The sequence below is a fragment of the Cyrtonyx montezumae genome, unplaced genomic scaffold (assembly GCF_038088225.1).
Source record: "Cyrtonyx montezumae isolate F1298 unplaced genomic scaffold, pur_monq_1.0 scaffold_3, whole genome shotgun sequence".
Lineage (NCBI taxonomy): Eukaryota > Metazoa > Chordata > Aves > Galliformes > Odontophoridae > Cyrtonyx > Cyrtonyx montezumae.
In genome coordinates this window covers 129,848,912-129,864,120 of record NW_027072034.1, presented here as the reverse complement: position 1 = coordinate 129,864,120, position 15,209 = coordinate 129,848,912, and the positions used below count along the sequence as shown (strand labels likewise).

Sequence of the window (15,209 nt, the reverse complement as noted above, 5' to 3'; positions counted from 1 at the left end):
GGAACAGCCAGCGAGCGCAAACAGCCTCACGATGCGAAGCACTCGGCACCCCGCGTCCCGCCGAGGACGACAGAGGGGTGGGGGCGGCGGGGCGGACGGACACGTCCTGCCAGAGCCCAGGTGAGGAGCGTGACACGGGGCCGGGCGCTGCCTTTCCCGCTGGCTCGTTGTCGCCGGGCCGGGCGCCGCGCCCCCGCCAGCCCCGCGGAGCCGGGTTGGGCAGTCAGGGAGGCGTCTCCTCCGCAGCCCCCGCCCCGCCGCGCCGGTGCTGGAGCGCCTCGGCCGTTCCCCCGCAGCACCCCCGGGACAGCGGCGCCCCGTCGGCCCCGCAGCAGCACCCGGGCCTCCCTCCCCGCCGCCCGGCCCGGGCTCTCCTGCTGCCGAGGCCGCCTGATGGGGAATAAATAAATTCATAGCCCCGCTCACCCCCGCGGCATTGAGACAAGCCGGCTGCGGCGGCCGAGGGATTAGATCCAGCCCGAGCTAGAGACCAGGTAACGTAACCTACCCGCCTGGAGGGAGGAGGAGGAGCAGCGAGGCCGCTGAGGTCGCCCCCTCCGGGGAGGGCTCCGGGGGACGGAGACGGGGCTGCTGCAGCCGGGGCGCGCCGGCGTGCCCCCCCAACCCCACCCGGTTCGCTGCGGGCGGGCGCGCCGCAGTGTCAGTCACACACACGCACACGCACACGAGCCGCCACCCACGCAGGGACGGACGGACGGATGGATGAACGGACAGATGCCGTCTGTCGCGGGCGCTGCCCGCTTGTCCCAAAGCAGTCGCGTCCACGCGGCTGCCGGGCGCTGACAGCGGGCGGGGAGACCGAGCCGAGGCCGCATCCCGGGGCGTTGCCGCACCTCCCGCTCTGCGCAGAGCGGGTCCGCGGCCGGAGCCGCCCCCGCCTCGGGGCAGCTCCGCCGGGAGACGTGGGCGGGGAGGCGCGGCAGCGAGGCTGGAGCGGTGTGCCTCGCTGTCACTTGGCGGCAGCGGCCCCGAGGGGAGTGGTGACGTCACACCGCTGTGCTCGGGGTGATCTTGGGGAGGGGTCCGCGGGGATCCTGAGCTGTGGCTCTGCCTGGCGTGGGCCGCGCCGCTCCGAGCCCCGCAGCAGCTTTTTCATCGTCCTCAGACACCGCTGGGTTTGCTTAGAGGCTGCGCTCCCGGCTCTCCCCGTGACTGGTACCAGAGCCGGGAGAACACTCCTCCATCGTTATTTTTATATGACCTCTGTTAGCACGCTGGGGACTCAGCGTCCGTGAAGTCTCTCTTGTGTGGGGCATTGGTAGCCTTGTCCTGAGAGAAAAGGGTTTCTCTGTGCCCATGCAGATCCTCGTGCCCCGGCATTGTGGTTGCTGAAGTGGTCCCAACGAGACACTGGAGGTGGGACACGGCCTTAACACCAAGCTTTTCACATTCTGAATACCAGCGTGTGCTCTGTTGCTCCTGGGTGGGCCAGTGACATCTTCAATCTGCAGGCACACTGCACTCATGCATGCACAACACTACTTTTCAAGTCAGAGGTCATTTAGAGAGAGCACTTTTTTATTTTTATTCTTTATTTTTTATTTTTCAGCCTGAACTTTTAAGCAAAGAAAAAATCTTACTGAGATTATTCTTGCCTTTTCCCCAAATCTCTTTCAGTAAACTGAGGGATACTGATGCCTTGTGAAGGCATCAATTCCCAGTTCTGTGGTCTCTATCATAACCACTCATGTCTCCATAGTGATATCCACCTGTGGCTCCAGTTACATATCAGATAGTCATGAAAGAGGTGCTTGCAGCTACCATTGCAGGAATGAAGTTATAAATTCGACTGCACATCAGCTGAGCCTGTGAAATATTGCCTCAGCTCTCTCTAGATGAACAATTATATGAAAGCTGGTCTTCAAGACAGAGGGAGATAGTCTCATATTTAAAGAAACAGGAAACTGACAAGTAGATCAATAAATGTGGTAGTGCTTTTATTTGTACATATGAAATCTGTGAATAATACATAAATGATTCCCTTACTTTAAAGACAGCCCTCTCCCCTCTTCTTCATAGTTGCTGACTTTGGGTATCGTACTCAAGAATGAATGCTGAATATCTTCCATGTAAAAGGAAGACAATAAATTATTTTTCAGACGTTTCTATAATGTGTACAATTAATTATAGAACTATAACTTCATGTATCTGAATAGCTCAGCTAACTTAGTTTGGAACACAGTCTTTCTAATATAAGTGGCTTCAGGACAAAACAGCTCTTTGAGTAAGGCAAATACTGGAAGCTGGACATTACAGATTTTTTTTTCTTAATGTGTGTTTGTGTGTATGAGTGATTTCAAATAATTTCACCAACCTTATTTCTTCAATATGATGGAAACATGGGAAAGCCTAAGTCTGAAATGGAGTCTTCATGGAAAGCGTTCTTGGATTGTAGAAAATGAAATTCCCACATTTTATGCATCTTTTTTCTTTGGGAGATCTAGTGATACAGTTGGTCAAAAGTGGTACTTTTCATGTAAACTGATGAAGGAATGGTGGATATAAAGTTTTTAGGAATACTTTGAAGTATTTCAAAAGGAAATATCAAAGCAACAGTTATATAGTTAAATATCATAACTCTGCACCTACACTAAGTAGAGTTTGAAATCTTGTCAGCAATTTTCAGTGTTAATGAATGCTCCATTAGAAGTATATAAAAAAAAATCTCCATCCAGCTCTTTAACCTAATTCCATCTGTCACTCATCAGTGGTATGTACTGGATGTGGACTCACTCAGCTCTTGTTCTTGCAAAATCCTCATTCTAGAATCTGGGTTCTATGAAGGCAGGAGATCCTATGGGTAGTTGTAAAGGGGATTACTTATGGGCATAGAAGTTGAGGCAGAGAGAAGAGCGCTCTGAATCACAGGCTGATTTGCTTACAAAAATGTATTTTGTTCATTGCTTTTCTTCGGATTTTGCTCACTATTTTCTACATTTTTACTTCTCTGTGTATGTGTACTTGTTTCTGTTACTGGTTTTCTTTTCCTTCATTTTAGGAAAAAAAGTACACTTTAGTATCCCTTCTTTCTTAGGTAAATTTTCTTGTCCTCTATTTATGACAAACAGGTGGATTTGCTTGCAGTATCACTTGGTTATTGTTTAAGGAAGGAGACTACAGTTCACCTGATTTTTCTCCTATTGCAACATCACAGATACTAATGTAGAGTTGATTTTTTTTTTAATAGATTTCCACTCTAGCAAAGATGGTGTCAGAATGCAGTTCTGAATTAATTCTATACCTGACTCTCTTTGCTAGAGTTAATGCTGTCCATTTTCTTGTGCGGAGTCAAGACAAGAAGAATGTTTTTTTGTCTGTGCTAATTACCTGTGTTGTTAAATTATTTTTTTTCTTTGAATGTTGGTATGATTATGAAAATACAGTTTTCTTGATTTTTATTTAATAAAAAGTTAGGTCATATCCATTAATAATTTATAGCAAATGCTAGTTTCTATATCTATTCAGATATTTTATATATATATATATATATCCTTGTGTTTGCACACACCAAGGAGAATATTCTATAGAAAGATAGGATTTCATTGGTCAACTGTTTTATGTATCAAGCAAATGTGGAAAAACAGGCTGTGTTCCATGTGTGCATCCCAGTCCAAACCTGCATTCTTTGGCTTGTATGTATTTGTGAGCCATTGTGCCAACTTTCTTAATTTTACTGTGAACCTTGGAACATACAAGTAAAGTAGTTGGGATGTAGGAGTAAGGCATGATATTCTGTGACTTGAGGAATACAGGATGTTGGGCTAACTGTGGATCACTGCTTAGTTCTACATTGTATCTTGTATTTCCAATATTTCTTATAGCTCTTGTTCTTATAGTTAAACAATCCAAACAAGGTTTTACAGAAGAACAAATTCATAGCTCATAGGTCATGGTGTCTGGCAAACTAGGAGTCTGTTTTTTTCCCTTTGCAATCCCTTGTGTTTTAATTTATGATATTTATGTCTGGAGATGTGATTACAGTGATATTAGGTGGTTTCTTTATTTGTTATCATCAAATTCAAGCCACCAGTTGTCTCCTGTATATTTTTTTTTATTTTCAGGGCATCATGCTTTCCTGTCTCATGACACTTAAGAGTAACGTGTAATCAGATGTATGCATAAAAAGCATTTGCTGAAAAAGTAAATATTACCAAAAGGTAACGACAGGGCAATTGAAAATACTTGCATATTTTCATATACATATACAGATACAATTAGGGCAACTGAAAAAATCCCCAATAGAGAAAGAGGGAAAATAATGGAAAAAAAAAAAGGAACTTTGACACTTCCCATGATCCACTTTTTCTCTGAGTGGCTTAAGAAATGGAATTTCTTAGTTCATAAAATCAGGAAGTACTAGGGAACAAGTTTAATCCTGAAGTGATTCTTTTTTTTTTTTTTTTTTTACTTTAGCTACTGATGCATTTTGTTTTGACTTGGTATCCTAATTATTCAGTATGAAGTATTGAACTAACAAGAAAGTGGTGTTCTGAGTAATAGTGGAAATCACGGTGGATTTGGTGTTATTTTCATACTGTTACTATGAAAGATAATGACAATGTATTATTTTATCATTTCAGACCTCTGCAGACTAGAGTTGCCCAAAAGCTTGGAGGACACAGGTGCTCCCCAAATGAATACTTTCCAGTTGTTTTGACAGGAAAGTTGGTGGTTATTTCACTTTTAGCTCATTTTCAGTTTTTTCTTTGGACCAGGTTTTCCTGTCGAGGACTCAGCTGTAGATGGTGATTAAGGTGATGATCAATGTGGGAACATTCAGAAAGTGTGTGCTACAAAGAAAACTGTTCAGACCATGTCCTTTAAGAATAGCTTTTGTTATCTTTATATTTTTAAGAAGTTCTATAGATTAGCTTATCTTTCCTTAGCTGTTAGAAAGCTCCTGCTACTCCTTCAGGCATGGTGATCCCATCAGATGGCCTCTGTGGTAGCAAACTGTTGGCAGCACTCCCAATTTTGGCACACAGAGATAATGAATATAAAACAAAGACTTGTAATTGTGTTCAAAGTTTGTTTGGCATCAAAGAATTTTTAGCATTTGCAGTCACTACAGTGATGGTAGTGATAGTACAATGATGGATGTTGCCTTTTACATGAGGTGCATGCAACAGAAATTAGTAAAATCAGTCCCAAAGCAGAGCTAAATAATTTTCAGGTATAAAGTGATACTATTTTCAAAGAAATATAAAATTTAATATACATTTTAGCATTTATTTTCAACAACATGCTTGCAAGTAGAAGTTATCCATCATCACTCTTGCAGTGTATGGTACAAGCAAAAAGGAGACAATTAAAGATAAAAGTTCAAATTGTTTCAGCATCAACTTCAGGATTATACTTCTCAGTGCTTGTTATTCAAATTTAAGAAATATTGAAAAAAAATGTGTACACTGCAGTACTAGAAGAATCATGCCAAATGGATTAACCATCACCATGAAAAAAAAGTACACATGTAAATTGCATAAATGATTTTTTTTAACAAAACCAGTTCCTACTGTAATTTGTTTGATTGGTACTGAAGGTGGAAAAATGTGTGTGCTTTTTAATTCAATTGCATTAGATTTTTTTTACACCAGAAATGAAGTATTTTGTGGCTTTTTTTTTTTTTCAATTATCTGCAGTAATTATGTAAATATTTGTCAGTGAGGGTTAGAATTTTTGAAGTACAATAGGACTGTGTTCAGATTATTAGCTATAACAGAATGACTTCTTAGATATTGATGCTTTTCTCTTCTGACCGGACTGAAAGCCTTAAAATGAAGAATATCTAAGTGTTTTGTGATACTATTGGATTAAAATGCTATAGGAGTTGCAGTTACCTAATCGTGTTCCTACAGTTTGCATTCTTTATATGGTCCTCAGGACAAGTTTCAAAGAGAAAGAAAAAAAGAAATCTGAACAATACAAGTAAGCTGTTCTTGTCAACGTAGCTGTCCAATTTTTAAAAGATTGTAATTGTATGAGTTAAATTCCTTGATGTTTGTTGATAAGTAAGTTCTCCATTGAACAGCTCTTTTCTAGACTGCTTTTGGAAACTGCCAACAAGTTATAAGAAAATACTGATTTACTTGAGGGTAGGCAGGCCCTACAGAGAGGTCATAAGTTGGATCAATGGGCTGAGGCTAGCTGTTCAAAAGACCAAGTGCTGGGTCCTGCACCTCGGTCACAACAGCCCTGTTCATTGCTACAGGCTTGTGGCAGAGTGGCTGTAAAGCTGCAAGGAGGAAAAGGATTAGTTGACAGACATCTGAATATGAGCCATCAGTGTGCTCAGGTGGCCAAGCAGACCAATGGCCTCAGCAGTAGTGTAGTCAGCAGGACAAGGGAGGTGATTGCCCACCTGTACTCTGCTCTGGTGAGGCCATACCTAGAGTACTGTGTTTAGTTTTGGGCTTCTGACTGCAAGAATGACATTAAGTTCCTGGTGTGTGTCCAGAGTAGGGCAGTGTAGTCTTGTGAGAAGTAGCTGAGGGAACTGGGATTGCTGAGTCACAGAGGAGACCTTATCACTCTACAACTCCCTGAAAGGTGGTTGTGGGAAGTTGGGGGTCAGCTTCCTCTCCCAGGTAAGAGCAATGGCCTCTAGTTGTACTGGGGGTGTTCAGGTTGGATATCTGGAAAAATTTATTCTCTATAAGAGTGGTTAGGTGATGGAATTCCATGGGCTGTCCACGGAGGTGGTTGAGTCACTGTCTCTGGAGGTGTTCAAGAAACGTTTAGATGTGGCACTGGGTGACATAATTTATTGGGTGCAGTGATGGTGGGTTGGCAGTTGGCCTAGATGATCTTTGTGGTCTTTTTCAACTTTAGCAATTCTATGTTGTTATAAATAGGATTGGATTTGGGTCTGAAACTGGGTGCTCGACCTTTGTTCTCGGCAGTGCCTTCTGCTGATGTTAGAAATGGAGGCTGGGGAGATATAAATGGACAGCTGGATCTGAAGAATGGTTTAAGGGTCAGGAAAAAGTGTATCTGGGACAGAGACTCAATCTAGCTGAGCAAGAGGTGTGCACCAGGGAGCAGGTGGACAGAACAGAGCCTCAGACAGGAGTCAGTGCTGGAAGCTGAAGAAGACAGTGGGCCTATCAGCCAATTACCAAATACTTTTAAATATGTACTCTTTATAAAAAATTGTACATAGTATTAAACTAAGAACTTCTTTTTTGCCCTGAGGAATTTATACTATCTCTACTCCTTGTGACAAACAGGAGTCCTAAGCTACTCATTTTCCATTATGCAGCTTTTTTCTCTTCCACTCTTTCCTACTGCTACTAAAGGTGAATAAAGAGACTCAGTAGCCCATGATTAGAAGTTGCAACATCATGCTTTGTGAAAAAGTGATAAAAGCTTGTATATTTTGATACCTTTGGGTTGTATATTTGTGGAAAATGAATAGAAAAGAATATGACAAAAAAGCCTATACTAACAAATCATGAAGTGTATATTGTATTTGTGAGGAATAAGGGAAAAGGAGATCCTTTGCTCTTGTTCTTTTGTAGATATAATTAAGTTACTTGTCTACAGGAATAAGGGCTTTATTGTCATGTTTTTCTGATGTAGTTATCCAAAATGAGATGTTTTGATGTTGTTATGCTGGATACAAGAGTGCTTTATTTAAGTTTAGGTTAATTCCTTATTCATACATAGCAACACTGTGGCACAGTGTCATGTGTAGCCTGTTTTGGTTTTAGCTGTATTAGCTAGTGAAAGAGATTTATAAGCAAAGTTAATGAATGTAAGGTCCAAATTCACATGAGGCTGAGAAACGAGTTAAGGACTTTTAAAACTGACATCTAAACACACTGTAGTATTTTCTGTCTGTTATCTTCAGAGATGCACTCAAAGAATACAACAGTACTGCTAATTGGCATTTCCTCTGTTTCTGTGACTCCAGTTCTGTATTTCATTTGCAATGAAAGTGCAATTCCACTGGGTTACTCTTTATTTACATACATTAAGGGCTGAGTATACTCTCTTGTTTGCTTCTAAAGACTTTTGGATCACTTGCTTTGACTTGCCTGATTAGTTTAAATGAAAATTATTTCTCATAATCATTATCAAAATGATTTCTCTGTTTCCAAACAAATATTTCATGTGTCCTTTTATGTCCTTCATCTCTCCTCATTCTTTCTGTGAGATCATTTTCCCCCTTTATTTTAGAACGGGGGTAAATATCAAGGTAACTCTTCTGCTCTGCTCATCTTACCAGTATACTGTATTTTCCACACTAAAACTGGAAACTGTTATATGTACGCTCACTTATAAGAGAGCATTTATAGATGATACTCCTCAATAGTAACCAGCATATATACGACTTTTAGACTTGCAAGTGGTTATATTCTTTACCCCTAGTGGGTTCTATTTATTAATTTATTATTTCTGCTTTTCAGGTCTTGTGAGTAAGGAGAATACATAGCCTTAGAAGAATGACAAACTGAAGAGGCAAAAGCAGAGTAGAAGTACAAGAGATGTTATGATTTTGAGGAATTTCACAAAGGCTAATACCTTCAAGCTATCAGAAACAGAATAATGGATCATATTTTCACAGTAGTTTTTAGTTATCCTTAGATTTTTCTTTACTTATTTATGAGAAAGTAGTAGAAAGAATGTTGGCTTTAGCTTTTATTATATCTGTGTGCTAATTATAGGCCTTTTTGTTGTTGATGAATTGTGTTATCTGATCACAAAATGGCACACTCTTGTGTACCAGAATATCTGCCAAACAAGATGCTAATAAAAGAATGAGTACTAAATATATTATGAGGAAAACTAACCATCACACAGTATAATTCTCAAACCTTCAGTACTGCAATCTTGAAAATAAAAATTAGGGGTTGAATATTATAGTCATTGTTTAGCCTGTGGTTGAGAATATCTTGAGCTTCAGTAGTTCTCAAAAAGACGTGTTCAGGATCATTTCACTTAATGCTTTAATCTATTAAAGATTACACCTTTTAGATTTCCTTGGGTAAAGATAGTCTGTGACCTCAGTAGTGGAAGACACAGACTCTGTAGTATTGATTTGTTCCATAAGTTGGTCCTCACTTAGTGATTGTGTAGCACTATGAAGCTGTATACCAGCGTGCAGTCTGTGAACTCATCCTACAGTGTTTGCTTGCTAAGTTCATCTGGGCATATATAGATGACCCCCTCTCACATATACCATTAAAAAGGCACTTTGACATAAGAACTAAATATGTCATATACATTTCCATGTCTTGTACTGTCCAAACGCATAGGGATGTGTCCATTTACCTGAAAGTTTCTGACTTCGGATTACTTTTGTGACAAAACAGATAAATTATTTCCACCATTCTGTTTCATAGTAAAGCTGATTGTTTTATGCAACCTGAAAAAGTATGTTCATATGTGATGACATATAAAAGCCTGTTCTTTCCACAGCTAATACAAGCTCTTTTTCCTACTCTGATAGCATAAAAAGCTGATAATGTTACAAGACATTCTTTCTTAACCAGGTAATCAGCTTGCACTTCTGGGTGTATTTAAGTATTGCTAAAAGGCTATATATTGAAAATGATTATTTAAATCCTGTTGTTCTTCCTCATTAATGCGTTTTAGATGCAACACTTTTTTTTCTTGTACAAATTTTCTGATAAGAAAAAAGCTGAGGTAATGTAGTTTATATGTACAGATTTATTTTTGAAATATCATACTGAAATTGCTAGTCTAATAGATTAGAATTCTCACAGAAAATGGAATTATAATGGAATGATAATAAGTTACTTAAGGATTTTTTTTCTTTCTTTTTTTTTTTCCGTTCGCCAACTTTAGTTCAGGTGTACAAATACTTATTTTTATTTTATTTTATTTTATTTTATTTTATTTTATTTTATTTTATTTTATTTTATTTTATTTTATTTTATTTTATTTTATTTTATTTTATTTTATTTTACTTTATTTTATTTTACTTTATTTTATTTTACTTTATTTTATTTTATTTTATTTTTCGTATGCAGCACTATCAAGCCTAAATTAGAATGTTTAATTTCAGTATTACTGGGTCCTAGATATGGAGGTTGTTATCTCTTAATAACTGGAGCTTAAATCCTACTTTTAAATCAGTCCTCTATTCTAACCAACACTCTTACAGGATAAAATCAGAAATTACAACATTAGCCTGAACAGCCCAGCTTATATAAGTACTTTGAACAGCAGATACAGAGATTTTATAAGCAGAGAATCGCGCATCCTGATGTAGTCTCAAAGAAGCATCTTCTTGTTCTTCATTAAAGCAACTGAATATACGTAACTGAAGAGATAGTTTTCTGATAGAATTAATATTATGCATATGTACAAACAGCAGTTGGTAGGAAAATTAGGAAGAAAGGCAACATACTACATACTATGAGATGAATGAGCAAAATAGGAAAGCACTGAAAAAAAGGTGTGAGTACAGTGGTTTGAAGTTTCAGGAGGTTCAGCTATCTTAATAAGGTTTAGAACCTGCACTGATCCACTGTAGGTAGCAAATATACACAGGGAAGTGTTTTCCATGAGATCTTTTTTACTTATTTGAACATTTCTGTGAGCAGGTTTATAAAAGGAATAGCGTATACTTAATGATAGAAGAGCATTCCTTACAAGAACAGTGTGAAAGAAGGTGTGGGGGTGAAGGAAGGCAGCATGAGTGCTGGCAGTACCACAGAGTGAAGAGATGTAGATTCTGGAGCCAGTAAGAATGCGGAAGGATTGAATGCTTTAAGATGCTTACTGCCATTACTTTGTCTTAGCCCACAAGCTGCCAGAACAGAACAGATGATCTTTCAGACAGGAGTTAAGAGTACATTTAGCCCTCTAAAGACTGAAGAACTTCAGTAATGAAGAAAATTTTTATTCATCCTACCAAAGCAGAGCAGATTCTGTTTTTCAGTGTGAAATGGATAGCACTGCTTGACTGTGTTCTCACTGCTCCAAAGGGGAGGTTGAACTGTTCGGTTGGTCCCTGCTGGGTTCATTAACTTTATGTGTTTGCTTCTGTTACCCCAGTTGAGAAGGGAATGGTTTGCATTTATGTTTCTAAAAGACTGGACCTGAATTATTTAACCAAACCCCGCAGAGCACAGAACCTTTTGTATTTGGTCGAACTCGTGCTCCCAGGGTCATTTTCATTTGCCCCTCTGACCTTGCCAGAGGGAATCACTGTTTATTTCTTCACTTGGTAGACAAGTTTATCTGAGTCCTGCTGAGGACAGCTGGGCTACCTACCTTCTGCTGCAAAAAGGAATCAAGAGAAACTGTTTTGTGTGTGTGTGTGTGTGTGTGTGTGTTTTTTTTTTTGTCCAAAAGAGAAAAAACTTCTGTGTGAGGGTTTTTTTTTTTTTTTTTTTTTTGTCTTGGAGACTTGCAGTGATTCTTCAAATAGGGGTAGGAGACTGGTGACAGCAGTGAGAAGATGCAAAGTTTTGAAAGTAGAGAAAGGCAGGAAAGGTATACACTATAATCTGTCAGGTTGCTGGGCTTTCGTTCTTTGGCAGTCCAGAAATACATCAACTAATTTGCTGCCCTGCTCTTAAAAGAAAGCCATTGTAGCACAAGATACCTGAAAAACCTCCATGCCTCAAAGGGAAGGGATGAACAGTGCTACCAGAGCACTGGCTTTAATTTAAACCCTATATTTAAACCCAGCAGTATAAATAGAGACCAGATTGAGCAATTCTGTTGTGAATCATGGGTTGACTTTTGAGAAGCTATACGAAGTTTACCATCTTTAAAAAAGACAAATCAGCTGCTTTGAATCCTTTACCTGTGGTAATTAAAACTGTTAAATTTCTCTTAAATCGACATAATCAAAGTGGCTGATTAGTTGAGAGAAGTAAAAATGGAAACAGAAAAAAAGTGAACTGTGAGGGAAAGGTGCTGCTGAAGTGGCATTCAGGCCAGTTGGGAGCTGCGTAAAATTTGTCTCTCTCTTGAGGAGCCTCTGCAGGATTTGTGTGGATTTCTGCCCATAAAAATAAACCTGCTTTACTTTGGTAGAAACTGCAGCCAAGAGTCATCCCTTGGGGGTGAAGGCTTCTGCCAGAACAGCTGCCCGTCTAGGCAAAGTAGAAAGAAATTACACTACACCCTTTAATCACTACAGGGTATGTCTCCTTGTCTTTAAACAAAATTACTTCATCAGTTGCTAGATAATTTTGTCACTGTGCTGGTGTATTGAAGTACTGTGTACCCAAGGTACAACTGTTGCGTTGTTACTTTATGCTTACATTTATTGCTTACTTGTTTTAAATGCCTCCCTTAATCGTTTGGAGGAAAACCAAGTGTACTTCCAACAAACATAACACATGTTTAAAGTTTTATGTGTGTAAATCATAAACCTAAAAGCTGGAGACTTTCTTACAGGCAGGAAATAAATATTTTTTGCTTAGCATTATTATGAAACTACAAATATTTACTACATTAGAACTAAGAGTTACAGGAGACTTTCAGAAGTCTGACATCATTCAAAGTTAAGATACCAGAACAGGCAGTAGTACCATTCCATTCAATTGCATTTTCCTTTTCCCTTGTATTTTGCAGTGTCCTGCAGCATCCTGTCTCCTCTGGAGATCATCCTTCCTTTTCTAAAACTCACAAAGCCTCTAGTACACACACTTAGTTCTAGAATTGAGCTTACGTACATGATCTGATATGACTATAGAAATATAAATCTATTTTACTCATCTGCAAATGCAGTAATTCATGAAAGAGAAATGACCCAAGTAAAACATAAAATTTGCAAGCATATGTTAGTGATTTGAGCATATTTTGTCCCTCACATGCTACAGATTTTTTTTTTTGAAGTAAGAAAGTTAGCCACTTGGTTCATATAACTTTTGTTAAAGCATTAGGTGATATACAAATAACCACAGCTGCTACCTCTTCCCTCATAAAGTTACAATCGTCTGTAGCTTTAATAATAATTTTAAAGATAATTCACTGTTTTGGCTTGTGTGTGATGGTGTATATGTTAATATAGCAAAATGTACAATAATGAGGAAGACTGAGGGAAAATCGATGTACTGGAGAAACACGAACTCCTATGCTTTCAGATTAGCTGTGAAGTTTTTCCTCACCTTGGATTTTGTATCCTGGCGTGTGCTTGAACTGTTCGAGCTATAACAGTGAGGGGATGGGCCCGGCAGCATTGGTGGCTGGTGGATTAGGGAGGCTGAGTGGTTAGGGCTGTCAGCAAGGGGCAGGCAGGTGCTGCTGGGAAGGGCTGGCAGACTGGTGGGGAGCATGTGTTTTCGGAGCACTGTCGTTGCAGTCAATGCCAAATTGCAGGTGGTGAGGAAACTATTGATGTTTATCTTCAGCCTGAGATTTGCAACTGGTGCACAGGCTCACACAGTCCTCTGTGCTTGCTGCAGCTTGTAAGTTAACCGATGTGTCTGGCACATTCTTAAGGATGGCATGCAAGAGGGAGACATTACTGTTGCCTGTTTCCCATCCCTCACCTTGGAGGCAGATAAAAGATCTTAATGCCCAGGGACACCAGTTCAGTCTCTTCCTACTGTTGTCTCTTAATGATTCCTCGTGGTCTTTTCCATTCAGTCCTTTTATTCTAGCCAATGTCAATGAGTGCCTACAGGAGAATCAAGCAAGGACCAGCCCAAAAGGCTGTGAGTTCACACAATGTTAGGCAATGTGATGTGCAACATAACTTTATAATTTGCATTTTCTTCATACCTAACACACTGAAACTTGTTTTTATTAGGCACTGTCATACCTTATGACATGTCCTATTACTCAAGCTCTTGCATACATGCAGTTATCTAAGCCAACATTATCATTCAGGCCTGAATGATAATGCTTTTTACATAATTCACAGAAATTTGTTTTAAACGAATATTTCACTTTTTTTTCTTTTTCTGCAAAGAGATTTACTAGGAAATTTTTGAGCTTATTCGAAAAGTCTTGTTATTTCATCTAGCAAACAGTTATTGTTGTCCTGCTTAGTAGCAGGCTACCCCTGATGCATATCCTGTATCATCAGGAAAAGCCTTTGCTATTTTTTTGCCTTGAATAAAATATATTCTGCTCCCAGTACTCCAAAATTCGTAAGTAATGATATTTATTACCTTTTAATATAATTTTAGAATGCAAAATATTAAGCTATTACAAAGTATAGTCTCAGAAAGTTCCAGAACAAAAAAAATGAGTCAAAGTATTTACCCCTTATAAAAATAAATGCCTTATTAGCAATTTAATCAGTGCAGTCACAAATTGGCTCTGAAAATGCTGCCTCTCCAATTCTGCAGCTCTGGGCAGCTGTCCAGTCTTTACATAAGGTAAGCTGCCCTCTGCATTGTTCTGTAAGGCACTGAACATTTTAATTGGTGTTTGGATGGTTTATGCGATGATTTGGTTGAGTAAATTGTGAATTAATACTGCACATATGAGATCTGTTGCTGTTTTTATAAAAAGATGGCAAGAGATTTGCTCTTGCTGTATAAGACATGGAGATTTACTTTCAAAATGGATAATATTAGTTAGCTATGGTATGTACATAAGGCAAGAGATAGTTTGTCTTCACCTGCTGTAAAATTTCCTCTACACAGCCATGATAGCCACAAAAATGTTAGTAATGCAGTATTTCAGAGTTACACATTTTACAAACACAGCAAAAGAAAATCCTGTACGAAATATAAGTATTGCAACACATGCTGTTCAGAGACTCGTTGCTCAGCAAAAAAGAACTTATTTTTCACAGCAATAAAGGAAAGATTGCAAAATTCCAGATTTCAACACTGTGCGGTGAAGTTGTGGATCTCTTTCAAGGAAGATCGTGAGAATCATTTTTTTAGAATTCGGAAAAGATATTTTTCAGTTTTTTTGTATTTTATTATGGTTAAATAAACAAGAAAAATCACTTCCTACTCCAAGAAAGCTACATACTGGACAGGAGGAAGTAACTGGGTTATTAACAAAGTATTCCATACTAAGAAGATCCACTGTGGGCATATAGGGCTGGATTAATCTGATCAAATGCAGAGCTCAGCAGCATAGATATGTGTAATTGGGCTAGTTATCTATATCTATCCACACTATAAAATAAACAGATCTTGCTCCTTTTATGTTTTAAATTATTTAATTGTAATTTAGACATGTAAAAAGGTGAGATACATCTCAGAAGTTTATTCCTACCCATTGATTATAAATGGAAC

The 15,209-nt window shown here is 39.2% G+C and overlaps 1 protein-coding gene across 1 annotated transcript in view; it reads left to right on the top strand.

Annotated features, from left to right (window-relative positions):
* The first annotated feature begins 274 nt into the window (after window positions 1-274).
* The window catches only part of SLC16A7 (solute carrier family 16 member 7), a 74,956-nt gene continuing 60,021 nt past the window's right edge, over window positions 275-15,209 (top strand). Inside the window, exon 1 of the mRNA XM_065743389.1 lies at window positions 275-494. The gene's annotated coding sequence lies outside the window, so the exon portion shown is untranslated. The remainder of the gene's footprint in view (window positions 495-15,209) is intronic.